The sequence below is a fragment of the Larus michahellis genome, chromosome 2 (genome assembly GCF_964199755.1).
Source record: "Larus michahellis chromosome 2, bLarMic1.1, whole genome shotgun sequence".
In the NCBI taxonomy this organism is placed as follows: Eukaryota; Metazoa; Chordata; class Aves; order Charadriiformes; family Laridae; genus Larus; species Larus michahellis.
In genome coordinates this window covers 92,374,019-92,387,589 of record NC_133897.1, presented here as the reverse complement: position 1 = coordinate 92,387,589, position 13,571 = coordinate 92,374,019, and positions in this window count along the sequence as shown.

The window sequence follows — 13,571 nt, the reverse complement described above, 5'->3', positions numbered from 1 at the left end:
TGTTTGTGGATATATAATTATTAGAAAAAAATCTTTGAAAATAATTCCCAGTGGGACAGCCAGGCAGACAGACTTTTTTGCTGATACATTAAATCTATTAAAAGGAACTACGGATAAAAAAGTCTCTTCTTAGACATTTTCTGTAACAGTGTCCTCTGGTGGCTCCTGGTGATATTGCAAGTTTTGGAGCACCACGTTAAAAAGTATTCTTATAGACTTGTGGTCTGAAATCGTTACAGACGAATTGCAGCAAAAGCTTGTTTTAGGTATAGAAGAAAACAAAGCTGATAAATATGCCACCAGTTAAAAAATCCCTAAACAAACATTTGTATATTTCCCACATATCTTTGTGTCACAGGAAAAACTCAGATTCAAATAAAAATTCAAGATATATGTAAGTATTTAATATATTATTTGTGTAATGTATGTATTTATGCATCTATAAATACACATTCAATATGCCCATCATTTGAAGATTGGTATTTCTAGTCAGTCAAACTGGACGAGTTCAAGCAAGTCTAGGATTTTCTAGAAACTGCATAGCCTTCAGATAAAATGAAACATTTTCTGACATAGAGTTTCCAGAATGCCATCCATCCAACTCCAAGTATACAGGGTACTCCTCCAGTCGACTTGGTGTTATGTAGCTGTGTTTTAGCTTGTACAGAAGTGATTGGTGCCAGTTAACATTACAGTAGATACCGCAATGCCTGAAAATTAGACATTAATAACTTAATTTCAGATCATATCGAGAACCCTTGTACTGAATCTTAGTTTTGAAGTATTTTGAAATAATTTTGAACAGTGCCTGGTGTATCTCTGTGGTTAGCTCTTTTTGAGGAAGTGATTGGGAACGAATTCCAGTTGTAATCTTGGTGTCAGTAGAAGGGCTAACGTCACTGCGTGCACCTTAGAAATTCAGTAATGACGCACCTTTCTTACACCACTGAGCATTGGTGCAACACATTGTAGCAGTACTCAGCCTAATAAATATGGTGTGCCTTCATATTTTACGTTGACTAAAACCAACAAATAGTTTCCTCTTTTTTTTGGTGCTCTAATTCAGGGTTAAACCCTCATATTAATTGGCTTTTACAGATTTGTTTGGAGATAATAATATGCCAAATTTAATTTTCAACTTATGCTAGCATGGAAAATTTATTTTTTGGAGGACCCCCCTTTTTTAGTTTTTCACACTTATCCTACTTAGAACGTAACTTCTTTCAATAATCTTCGAACAGGAATTTACCTTTCTCTTTAAAGCAAAACCCCTTTTAGTCACTATCCTTGTGAAGTCCATGCTGCTTTCAGAAGGAAATGACGCTTGTTTTCCGTGTGACATGCACAGAGGCCCACATCCATGATGTCACAGATTCCTTATAGGCCAAGTGCTATGGTAACCGTCATGACTGGACTTCTAGTTGTTACAAACCTGACTGGCCTCGATGAACTTCTGCGTATCTTCTAATGCTACCCTGTGCATTACCCAAGGAAGTCCTCTGCAGTCTTCTCCTATGATTACTGAATGTACATAGATAACTTTTGCACGTACGCTATTTTTTTTTTTTTACTTCAGGGAATTCTACTTAGTTAGAAGAACAGGCTCCTTTAATAGGTGCAGACAATTATTCCACACACCAATTTTTCTGCCAGAGCCATTCTGTCCTCTATACCTTTGCCAAACGAAATAGCCACCATGGCAGCAGTCTGCCAAATTTATTGTAGTCTATTTTAAGATGAACCCAGGAAGAAATAGTCTTTTTTTCCTGTTTTTTTCCCATATGAATTGCTATTTCCAGAATCTGTGTTTTCCAGGGGTTCCCTAGATAGTAAGGGTTTGTTTAATCAGCCCTTTATGGATCATTGTTCTTGTTTGCATCCAAAGGAACTGTCTACTGCTGCTGCTGGGAATAAACAATACCAGCGCTGCTGTGTTTGTTCTTTATTCCCTCTCTGTATTAGTCGCAGAAAAGGTTTGTTATCGTTTACTGGAAGAGTGTAAGTTCATTTTTCTGTGTTGTAGAGTGATGATAAAACTCCTCAAGACAGTACTTCTGGTAGGTCTCTGACTCAGAGAAGCTCTGCATTTTGAGAATCTTTCTCTCTCAAAATTAGAAATCCATTGGAAATAAATGGATTAAGAATATGCAGAATGAAATGTACATACAGGATGTGGATTTTATCTTTTCCTTAACTTCTGCTAGAATTAAGAGTATCTTGAAACATTTTGCTGCTACCATACAGCATTCGTGTGCATTCACTTGTTCTGACTTTGATTCCTCATCATCTGCTGGAAATAATTTTCTTTAGATAGTATTATATTTATTTGTAGTTACTCCAGGTTCTCCTAACCCTATGGGATGAGGTTTCAGGTTAACACTCCAGATCTCCCTCCTTCCTTTTTGGTGGGAGTTTTGTACATGCAGGATGCTTCTCCTTCTCTGTCAGGAGGCAACCCTTGGGGAAGTGGGAACTGCTGGCCTCCCGGCACAGTGCCTTTCGCCCAAGAGCCAGAGGAGCCTCTGTGTCACTGTGTTTGATCCCCTTTCAGGCAGCCCTTTCTGGACCTCGAAGGGGGCAGGCAATGTTGCATGAGCTGGGATCATGACGCTCTTGGCAGCCCTTCTTAGGTTACTCAAGTCAGTCCGTCTTCCCTGCCTCCCCTCTGTGGCCAACAGTATCTGACTGCCTCGTACAAACAGGCTGTAAAGCCCACCAGACTGAGGGCAGCTGAGCAGGTCTGGTGATCACAGATGTCACATACAGAAATCCCTGCTTTAGCTTTTCATGGGGAAGGGGCCTGTTTTCATGTGCTCCTGCTTACCTTAACCAATGGTTTAAAGTCATACTTCCACAAATAAAGATTAGAAGATACAGGTCAAATCACTGTAGCAAATCAACACAGGACTTAAAAACTTGCAGTAGAATTTATTTAATACTGGAGGATTCGTATTTCTCTCACTAAACCGGAGAAGTTAAATCTCTCTGAAAGGCAGTGTGTCTAAAAGATACACAAGCCTTATTTCCAAAATCTACTTGAAAGCCCAAGAAATCCTGGGATCATGAGAAACAGTAAAAACCTACTTGTCAGTGCAAATCCCATCAGTTGCAGCTTATTTTTTCCTGTCATCCTTGATGCAGAGGTGATCAGAAGGCTCACAAGCCCTAGTTTTCCATAACAATATCACCTGCAGCCTTCTCCTGTCTTGTGACGCATAGAGTTTGAATGACATGAAGTAATTATAGCAAGCTTTATCAGCAAAATTCAAACCCACTGGGCTTTTGAAGATCAAAAGACTGTCACAGATATGATCAGTTCCATTTATCATGTTATCACATTCTCCATTTTCACCTTGTACTTCTGAACAACAGCAAATTCTAGTCTCGGTAACTCCAGCTGCAGCATTTACGATTTTTATTTCATACCTTTCAGTCCTGAGACCTTCAAATCTAACTAACTGCATCACTTTTATCTGCTCACTAACGACTCTCTGGCTGACATGTTGTTACAATAGAGTGAAGCTTGAAACCATCCCTGTGGGCTTTAAAGGTTGATCATTTGTACGGGGGTGTTGATGAATATAAGTTGAGTCTGCAAAATTTGAAAGTGAAATCTTTTCAGGATCTATGTTCCCACAAGCCCTTTTAATATTTTTCATCCCCAGAATTGAACTCATAAACTTGTCAGCCCATCATGAATATTGAAGTCATAAACAAATAAAAATGAGACCATATGATAAAGCACCCTATTCTCCCCTCCCCACATCCAACATGTTAATACTGCTGTATTAAAGCGTGGCATTTCAATCACAACAGAGGTGCACTGCTGATATGAAGGATGACCTAAATGGAATAAACGTAAATGAACAGTTTCTCAGCCAGCCATTAAACGTGCTCTGTGTGCATCTGGGTATTGGCCATGTGTGAGACAAAAATAAATACCATTAATCAAGTTTTGAGTAGACTTTTCCTTTGCCTCTTAGTCCTCTCCTTCTTTTTTAATAGCTAAAAGGGCAGGGATTTTAGAGCAGGGGAGAAGGGGCAAAACCAGTTCCATTTGGTGATGCGCTACAGGACTATGACATCATGAGGGAAACAGCCCTGGTGTCTGAGCGCTCAAAAAAATAACAAAAGCTATTTTTGACAGCAACGTAAAATACTGTATTTTTCTCAGTAAATTAACCACAGTAAGTGAAACGATGTCTGAACGCTGCACCTGTAGGAGACAAAACCGGCACTTTCCTCACGCTTAGACAACAGAGTTTAGACAAGCATGCAAGTCGCCTGCTGTGCTATTGCTTCATAGCCTGTGTGTCTGGCTGATGCATTGTTTCTCCAGATGAATTTCCTCTGTGTTGATGTAGAAATGGTCATTGACTTGCAACTGCATTTGTTTACTTTGAGAATGCACATTCCAGATACACTGAACAAGGAAGCCGTGGGCAATAATAATGCTCATCTGTACAGAGCTGAACTCCAGATGCATTAGGGAATGTTGGTCAAGTTCTTTGAACGAGGAAAAGACGTGTGAAGACGTAAGCAGAAACGTTATTGCATTTCTGGAAATCTGCTTGTAGGTTTATCACACGAACACTGTGTCACGGTGCAGTGAAGGCTACAGTGATGCAGGCTGTATTTCTTCGTAGGCACTGTTCTGGGACCTTAGGTCATGTTGAGTGTTTGGGCTGGGTTGTACAGGCTGCACACTGTCCTGTTCTCTAAAGTGAGCATCTCCAAATGGAACTTTAAATTCAAATGGCTTTTTATGTCAGGTCTTCTCTCAGGACAGTTCAGAGACTATACTGGGTGGTGCAAATCCCCACCCCACCTCTCTTCTGCCACCTTGGGGTAATATGTGTGCTCTTCTCTCCTCCACAGCCTGCAGACCCTTGGTTCTGTAGAAGGCTCCCAGCTGGGTAGGTCTTTTCTACTTCGTCTCCTCCTTTGTCTGCCAGTCTGGAAACATCTGTCTCTCAAGCACAGCTGCTCCCAGGAACTGCTGCTCTAGTGGGTGCCACAGAGTCTTCTGCATAGCAGTCTGAAGACCACTTGTGTCCCTTCAGAAGAAATGCAACCCAGAGCAACTGTGAGTTAAGACATTAATTCCATAATCCATGTGGACTAACAGTGGCCAGGCTCCCTCATGAACTGAAATTCAGAACTTGAGACCTAGTTATTCAGGTACCAGGAAGCTGGGTATCAAAATGGTCAACTTGTTATGCTATTCTGTACTTCTTTTTGCTCTTTCAGAAGTGATACATACCAATAAAACATTACTTCTCTGATATTCTCAAACGACCAAGAAATATATGCTTTCCTCATCAGATTAATGACCTACAGATACTGTGTTTAGTGTTGAACTCTATTTATTGTAAAATCAGCTGTGGTACAGCTGCCAGTAGCTCTTAGACTCACACAAGAAAAAGTCTCATGACACCCTAATGTCCTTACATCTGAATATGCCAACTAAATTTCAGCTAATTGGACTTTTGCAAAGCATTTGACACTGTCCTGCATGACATCCTTGTCTCTAAATTGGAGACAAGTGGATTTGATGGATGGACCACTTGGTTGATAAAGAATTGGCTGGATGGTCTCACTCAGAGTTACGGTCAATGGCTTGATGTCCAAGTGGAGACCAGAGACGAGTGGCGTTCCCCAGGGTTGGTACTGGAACCAGTGCTGTTTAACATCTTTGTTGGCGACATTGATGTTGGGATTGAGTGCACCCTCAGCAAGTTTGCCAATGGCACCAAGCTTTGTCATGTGGTCGACACACTGGAGGGAAGGGATGCCATCCAGAGGGATCTTCACAGGCTTGAGAGGTGGGCCTGTGTGAATCTCATGACAACCAGGCCAAGTGCAAAGTCCTGCACCTGGGTCAGGGCAATCCCAAGCACAAATACAGGCTGGGGGTGTAAGGGACGGACTGTAAATTCCCTGACGAGGGGCAGAAGGCCCTCCAAGCCTTCAATGGAACGCCTTAAACACTTGCAAGGAAATAAATAACGCAGGCCTGGCCTTCAAAGAACTGATAAGGCTAACACTTCTGGCGCCTGAAAGTGTGGGAGAACTGTCTTGTGAAGACAGGATAGTTCAGCCACTCGTGTGGTGAGCTTGCTAGTTCTCAGTTCTCAAGGCCATTTTGTCCGATGAGTGACCTTTGCTTCATTATCCGCGAAATGCATATGAAAGCACACACCCCTGCATATGCTAACGAAGATTATAGAGATCATGCTAAACATGTATGACTATGGCACTCGTCTCTCCACCCAAATCATGCTACACGTCACCTGGGAGAAGGGAGAAACCTGAGACAAGGCTGTCCTCAGCAAAGGGGGGGTGGACCATGCTGATTCAGCAAACACAAAAGGGGAAAATAAGTGCCCCTAGGGGGAAACAAAGAAGAAACAACAGAAGAAGATTGTGCCTGGGAAGATTCTTCCCAAGAAAGAAGACCGTGCCTGGGAAGATTTTTCCAAGAAAGAAGATTATGCCTGCGAAGATTGCCTGAAAAAGACGCTGGAACCAGGACCGGTGATGTCTTTATCTCTGTTTTTTTTCCCCGTCCTTTCCTTTCTCTATCCCTCAGTTTCTCTTTTCTCTTAGAATTGTTAAGTAACGGTTAGAGTTGTTAAGTAACGACCTTAAGTACGACCTGAAGTACCACTTGCCATAAGTTGTCCTATACCTGTTGTTAAATAACACAATGCATACCTCACCACTTGCCATAATTTGTTATATACCTAACCAGTTATCGTGGACTTGTTAAGACCCATACTAACCATTTTGGTAAGCTAATAAATGTTTGTATATGGACCTTGAGATTTATCTCACCTTAGTCCGCACCATTGAGAATTTATGAATCTGAAGTCACTTACTCTCCCTCTTTACTGGGAGTGGGAAGTGACAGGGGGGAGAGTGGATTGAGAACAGCCCTGAGGAGAAAGACTTTAGGGGTCTTGATTGATGAGAAGCTCAACATGAGCCGGCAATGTGTGCTCTCAGCCCAGAAAGCCAACCGTATCCTGGGCTGCATCAAAAGAAGTATGGCCAGCAGGTTGAGGGAGGTGATCTGTCCCTCTACTCCACTCTCATAAGACCCCACCTGGAGTACTGCGTCCAACTTTGGAGCCCCCAACATATGAAGGACATGGACCTGTTAGACAAAGTCCAGAGGAGTGTCACAAAGATGATCAGAGGGCTGGAGCACGCCTCCTATAAGGACAGGCTGAGAGAGTTGAGGTCGTTCAGCCTTGAGAAGAGAAGGCTCTGGTGAGACCTTATAGTGGTGTTCCAGCACCTAAAGGGGGCCTACAAGAAAGCTGGAGAGGGACTTTGTACAAGGCCATGTAGTGATAAGACAAGGGGCAATGATATTAAACTGAAAGAGGGGCAATAAGATATTAGGAAGAAATTTTTCACCAACCACTGGAACAGGTTGCTCAGGGAAGTTGTGGAGGCCCCATCCCTGGAAGTGTTCAAGGGCAGGTTAGATGGGGCTTTGAGCAACCTGGTCTTGTGGAAGGTGTCCCTGCCCATGGCAGGGGGGTTGGAACTAGATCACCTTTAGGGTCCCTTCCATACCAAACCATTCTATGATTCTATGAATCTATGATTTTATGACATGAAAAACAATTCAAGAAAAGATTAAATGAGAGTAGCTAGTGACATCAAACTCCTGCCCAAAAAATATTGCTTCCTTAAGTGCAGTTTGAAACCAACTGTAAGCATTTGTAAGTGAAGTTCATAGCAGCTAATTAATTGCTCCAGTGGAGGGTAATAGGTGGAAGCCAATGTGTTCTCTAGCATAATAGACAAAGAAATTTATTAATAATGTATCAGTATTGCAAAGTCCATGAGCAAAAAGATATCTTAGTTTTCAGTCAGAAAACACTGGACAATCAAGTCAACAATTTCCAGTAACTATTAACTTTCAAAGAGCCTCTAAGGTGTTCTCTCAAGACTTCTTATTCTGAGTCAGCTTCTCTTGACATCACCTATTTTTTCCTCCCATCGGTGGCATTCTGTTTCTTGCAAAGAGAATGAAAGCAAGAGCATCGTAGAAATCATGTAGTGGTTCTTACCCTGACCTCTGGTAATGAAGTCCTGTCTGATTGACTGTTTAAAAGTGTTGAATTAACTCCTCTGCTTGGAAGCTTATATTGACTTAAAATACCTCGCAGATCAAGTGTACAACTTCTCTTTGATTTGTTTATTACACCCAACAGTATGAAGTCTAATAGCATAGAAAGGCTTTGACAGGAGCTCTGGTACTGTGAATTAACAGAACGACTTGCAAGATTACCGTATTTAGCAGTCATCAGAGCACTGCCAAATTCCAACATCCTGTGTGAGGAAACTGCAGCTGTAAACAACAGTATTGTGTAGGTATTTCTATCTTGGTCATACTGCAACCTCCTTTTTTAAGACATACTTCCAAAAAGTAGAACCGCATGAGCAATGAGTAAAATTTGTGTAGAGCATCTTAAAGGGTTTCTCATATCATACAGCGGAATATAAACAATAAAGACATCTTAAATAGTTAAAGGTACCAGTGGTGATGGATGCAACTGAAAGGAAAAGGTCCTCTGTTCTGCAAGTTCCCAGACAGGGCATTTCTGAAGAGGAAGTAACAGATAAATCAGAGAGTTTGAAAGGCAGAGTAAGATATAAAGTATCAGCCACATTTTCCCCCTTAAAACTCCTGGATAAAGATAGTATCAGATTCTCACTGGAGAGAAGGACTCGCCTAAAATTAAATTAGTGAGATCAATCAAGTGAAATCAGTGTGCTGTTGAAACACAAGGCTCAGAAGAAAATTTGATTTGAAGTTCCACCCCAGGTTGTTCCTCAGGAGGTTTGCAGTGGGGTGTCCATAACTCAACACCACCTGGTAACTGGTGCCAATTCTTTTTTGCATTTAGGGAAGATGTTTACCACAAAATGTTGAAATGAAATGAATACAGTTCCCTCCTCTAAAATGCTTGTCTTCAGTGATGTATGTGTGTGGTTTTAAAGCACATGTCATCTAAATAGATTTACACTAAGGAAAAATAATTCTTGTCTTGGTTCTACAAGTGTCGCTTAATGTCAATTGGGGTGGAAAATGCCAGAATATACTATTTTTACTACGAGATGAAATTCTGTGTGGTAAAGCAGTTTCCGCTGGTTTAAAAAGTAATATAAATAAGTTATCCATTACAAAGAGCTTTCCAACTTTTGCAGTGCTAGTACTCCAGTGGCTGAAGTTTTCTTACCTAATTTTATTGTTTAGGAACATACACCAGCAAGGGGCCACTTGGCTTACTGAGACCAGTTTCCTACTGCTTCAGACAGTCACACTACCTGATCTCTGTCATACACTGATAGAAAACCAATTTTTAACACCAATTATGTGTTTCCTCCCTTGTGTCACTTAAAAAGATGTTCCAGAATTCACTCCTCAGGTAGAATTAAACCTCTAGATTCAAGAATACCTTTATTCATCAACAGAGAACCGTTTGTTCCTGTGCCAAAAAATATGCTTTAGCTTAAATAGGGTTTTTTTTTCCTCCCAGGGTTTTGCATTTCTGTTGATGTATTTATAGTCAGTAATTGTATCCCTTTTCACTTTTAAAGATACTTCAAATTTTGCAAAATACAATAAATAAGAAGATAGGCTATTAAGAAGAGTATATTGAGTTCAGAAGTAATGCCAAGAAAATACCTGAGACATTTGATCCTTTACAGCAGGAAATTGTGGACAATACAGAATTATACTTGATCTTATATCACTTTCAGATCTAAGACGTGGTAAAATTATGTACCAAGTAAGGAGCTAATATGGGCACTGTTCTGATGGTGAGGCATGTAGGAAAATGTAATGGGCTTTACGGACAAATTTAGATTATTGGAAAATCTTTTTTATTGAAAGAAGAAATGTTTGCAGAGATCATCAACCGAGCTTCTAGTGTCGACGCCTTGACAAATTCACTGGACAGAGACGTCAATAGATAAAATGGGGAAAAAGAAGCTCAGTTCTCCAGACCTCATCATGCCTTTAAATTTTTCTGTTTGCCCTTTGTCAAGTCATATATATATGTTACCTTTCAAAGGTGCTTATGAAAAGTCACTGTGGAACTATTTGCAGGTGTAATTATCTCCAGTACCTAGAGGCTATATATAACTGTACCCGTGACTAGCTAAATTGTGTGGTCTACATTTACAGATATAAAATTTGCCAGAAAATAAAAGGTCAGTTGTATGCAAATTAGGCACACAAGTAGAAATGTTTCTAGATACTTCTGTTGACTTCAGTAGGCTTTGGATATCACTTTAAACATGTGCTCTTTTCTGCATCAGCTTTTGTAATGTTTCTATGTGACAAGCTACACCTCTGTAAGTTAGGAGAAGTAACAGTTCGTGATCTTTTAGGATAATGTAAGATTATACTGATAATCTTACTGAAAAACATTGTTGATTTAAATTTCACCTTTAAAGGTCACGGCTGACAGGCAGAGGAGACCAGAAACCAGAGCATTTGCATTTCGTTGGGTACAGTGGGTGCTGAAAGTATTAACAGGCATGCCTTTTTATAAGGGTTGTTCTAAAAGTGGCCGTGCTGTCAGCAGTTATGCTCTGCTGGTTGTCTGGGGTACTAAGCATTCCTGAATGGCTGTAGCCTCTGCTTTTCAGCAGCAGCTAAGGTAAATTTAGGTTGATAAGTACTAGCCCCCATCAGAACAGAAGAGTTGAACATATTTTTAAACCTCACTTTATTTGTATAAAAGTCACCCTAGTGTATATTTGTGTCCAAAAGGAATCTGTGTTGTTGCTGGGCTGAATTTGATTAATGCCTGTTACAAACCTCAAAGTTTTGTTCAGAAGAGGCTAGTGAAAATGCAATCCAAGGTATGCTATAGTTCACACTATATTTGCTGTGGTTTTTAATCCCACAGTAGTAGGCTGGAACACAAGAAATTAAAGACTAGTTTGCTATTCAGTATCACTAAAACGCATTTTTTCCTTTCCTTTAACCAAAGCATGAACAGCTGGGCAACGGGCCATAGGCGGCTCAGTTCTGCAAGGGAAAATGACTTTGTTTCTGTTGGATTTGGTAACTGGGTTAGGTTAAGCATTTCCTAACGGCAGGCAATTTCCTCTCTGATTTAATAAGACAGAAAGTCTGATCCATAGCGAGACAATTAAAAAAAATACAGAGAGATATTTGAAGCATTGCATGTCCCATTCCCACCCTTGGGGTCCTTCCAGTCACTGCTGCTCTTTCCTGGGTAGTGCCAATGTCAGCAGCAGCTGACAGCGCTCAGGCATATTTCGTTGAATCACAGGCATCATATGGTTAGAAGAAACGGCTGGAAGAGGCTCATCCAGTTCCTGACTTGCAACAGGGCTACTGCCAATGCAAGGTCAGGTCAGCCATGGCTTTGTTCAGACAAGTCTTGAAAACCTCCAAGGGGGACTTTCCATACTCCACTTGCTTTGTGGCATGGAGTACCACACAACTGAGGCAATGCCACAGCAATACAGTCTTTTGAATTTTGAGTACTTAATTCTTCAGACTAAATGTTGTGTAAACATTAGCTTTTTGGATTTCTCAGACATAAAAGTGCTAATTTTAGGATAGAAAGAAATAACACCTGCTTCACTGGTGCACTCTGCACAATAAAATCATTCTTTCAAAGTAAGTGCAAAGTTTAAACAAGGTGCATATCTGCTTTTAAAGTTGATTTCTTGCTTTTTGATCATTTATAAAAGCAGATGCACACATATTGATGAAAGAACTTGCAATAATAGGAAAACAGTTTCAAAATGAGCTATAAAGGAGATGCACTGGTGAAATAATTACAAGCAGTGACTCATAAGACTGTTATGGGCAGATATTTTTTTGCTTAAATAAAACGATGGCCTGATGGGTCATGGATATAATGGTTTATAACAGTACCACCCTCTTCTGATACCTTTGGCTTTTTGCTTTAACCTGTTCTTAATTTCTCATTTCTTTCCCACATTATTTCCCTTTATGAACCCAAATAGAACTGACAGCATAAAAACTAGTGTAGGGTAGAACAGAATATTAAGAATAGCAATTTTGCATTCTCCTTATGAGATGCTGAACCTTTTCAGGGCATTTGAATGTAGAAGCCTCTGGGGTTTAGGCCCCTATTTGGAGCAGAGCATTTTGTCAACCTCGGTGTTCACGTTTCCAGTGAAAACCACAACTTCAGCCTAAACTGAGCAGCATTTTGGGTGCTTTTGCACTTCAGTAGCTGCAGTGATGATAGAAGATATGTGCAGCAGAAGTGACAGCAAATTGAAATTAAAAGTGTAATTGAAATAAACTTTTATTTTATTACTGACCGACCTTTGACGTGAATGGAGTCCAGGTTACTGGTGCCCAAAAAGCAAGGAATTACCTGATTAGCAAGGCTGGTCTTCAGAATGGTCTAACATTTTTCAGACTGTGACTATCCCAAGTCACTTTCGTGCATTTATCATTTTACATTCTCTGGGACTTGCTGTAATATAATGTGCTAATAAAAATATACATAACAGACAATTTGTCCAAAGTCATTAAAAATTCAGCCACCTCAGGCAGGCCTGAGGTACTCAGCTCTATGTCTTATGATTCTCGTGTTGAAAGTATTTTTCAGTTGTAGAGAAAAATCAACCCCAGTTTTGTGCCTTAAGTAGCCATACTGCATTTCATAAAAATGTCTGCACTTGTGCATGTTATTTGTAAAACACACCTTAATGCTTTCAAGCTTGACGCTATGCACATTTTGTTAAACTTGAGCTTCTGTTTTTATATCTTTAGTTTAACTTAATCTTCTGATGTTAGTTTTCAGAACTGAGAACATGTTATATAATTTCTTAACCAGAAATGTTCATTATGTAGCAAAATTTTTGTCATCTCTTTTACCATCTTGCACAAAAAAGCATGCAGACTGCAGGTCTGGGTGGACCTATTGCGTAATCTGGGGAAAGAGTTTAGGGCCATGGCCACATCTTATGACACCATAAATATAGTATGGACCGTATTGTGCAGCGTGAGCAGTATGAAATGGCTACCACTCCTTGCTACTAGATGCCTCAGTTATCTCTCAGAAGAACCAGAATTGTAGTTCTCCTCCAAAAAATGATTACATAAATCTGACCCATCTTTCTAAGCTTTTCTGTTGGTCCAATAAAAGACACATACTCCAAATTTTTCGTAAACCTAAGGCCTCCTTACTGAACATTACAGGTTCCAAAGTGTACTGAACATGAGATGCAAAAAGCACAATATTGTTACTTTTTAGATCTTATTGGCCATTTTTGTTTCAGCTCCTTATATCTACAGATTTCTCTGCCACATGTTGAAAGCAGGATTCTTACATTCTTAAATTAAGAAAGTATTTGAAAGTATAGCCTGAACTAAGCTATGGCAAGATGTGACTTTTGCTGTTGACTATATCTTCAAGATGGCTTTCAGATGCCTAATAGACTGCATGCTTGTAATGGTTAACAAAGTAAAAATATGTTGCTTTGTAACAGGATTATAGAGTATATAAATGATTGATGATGATATT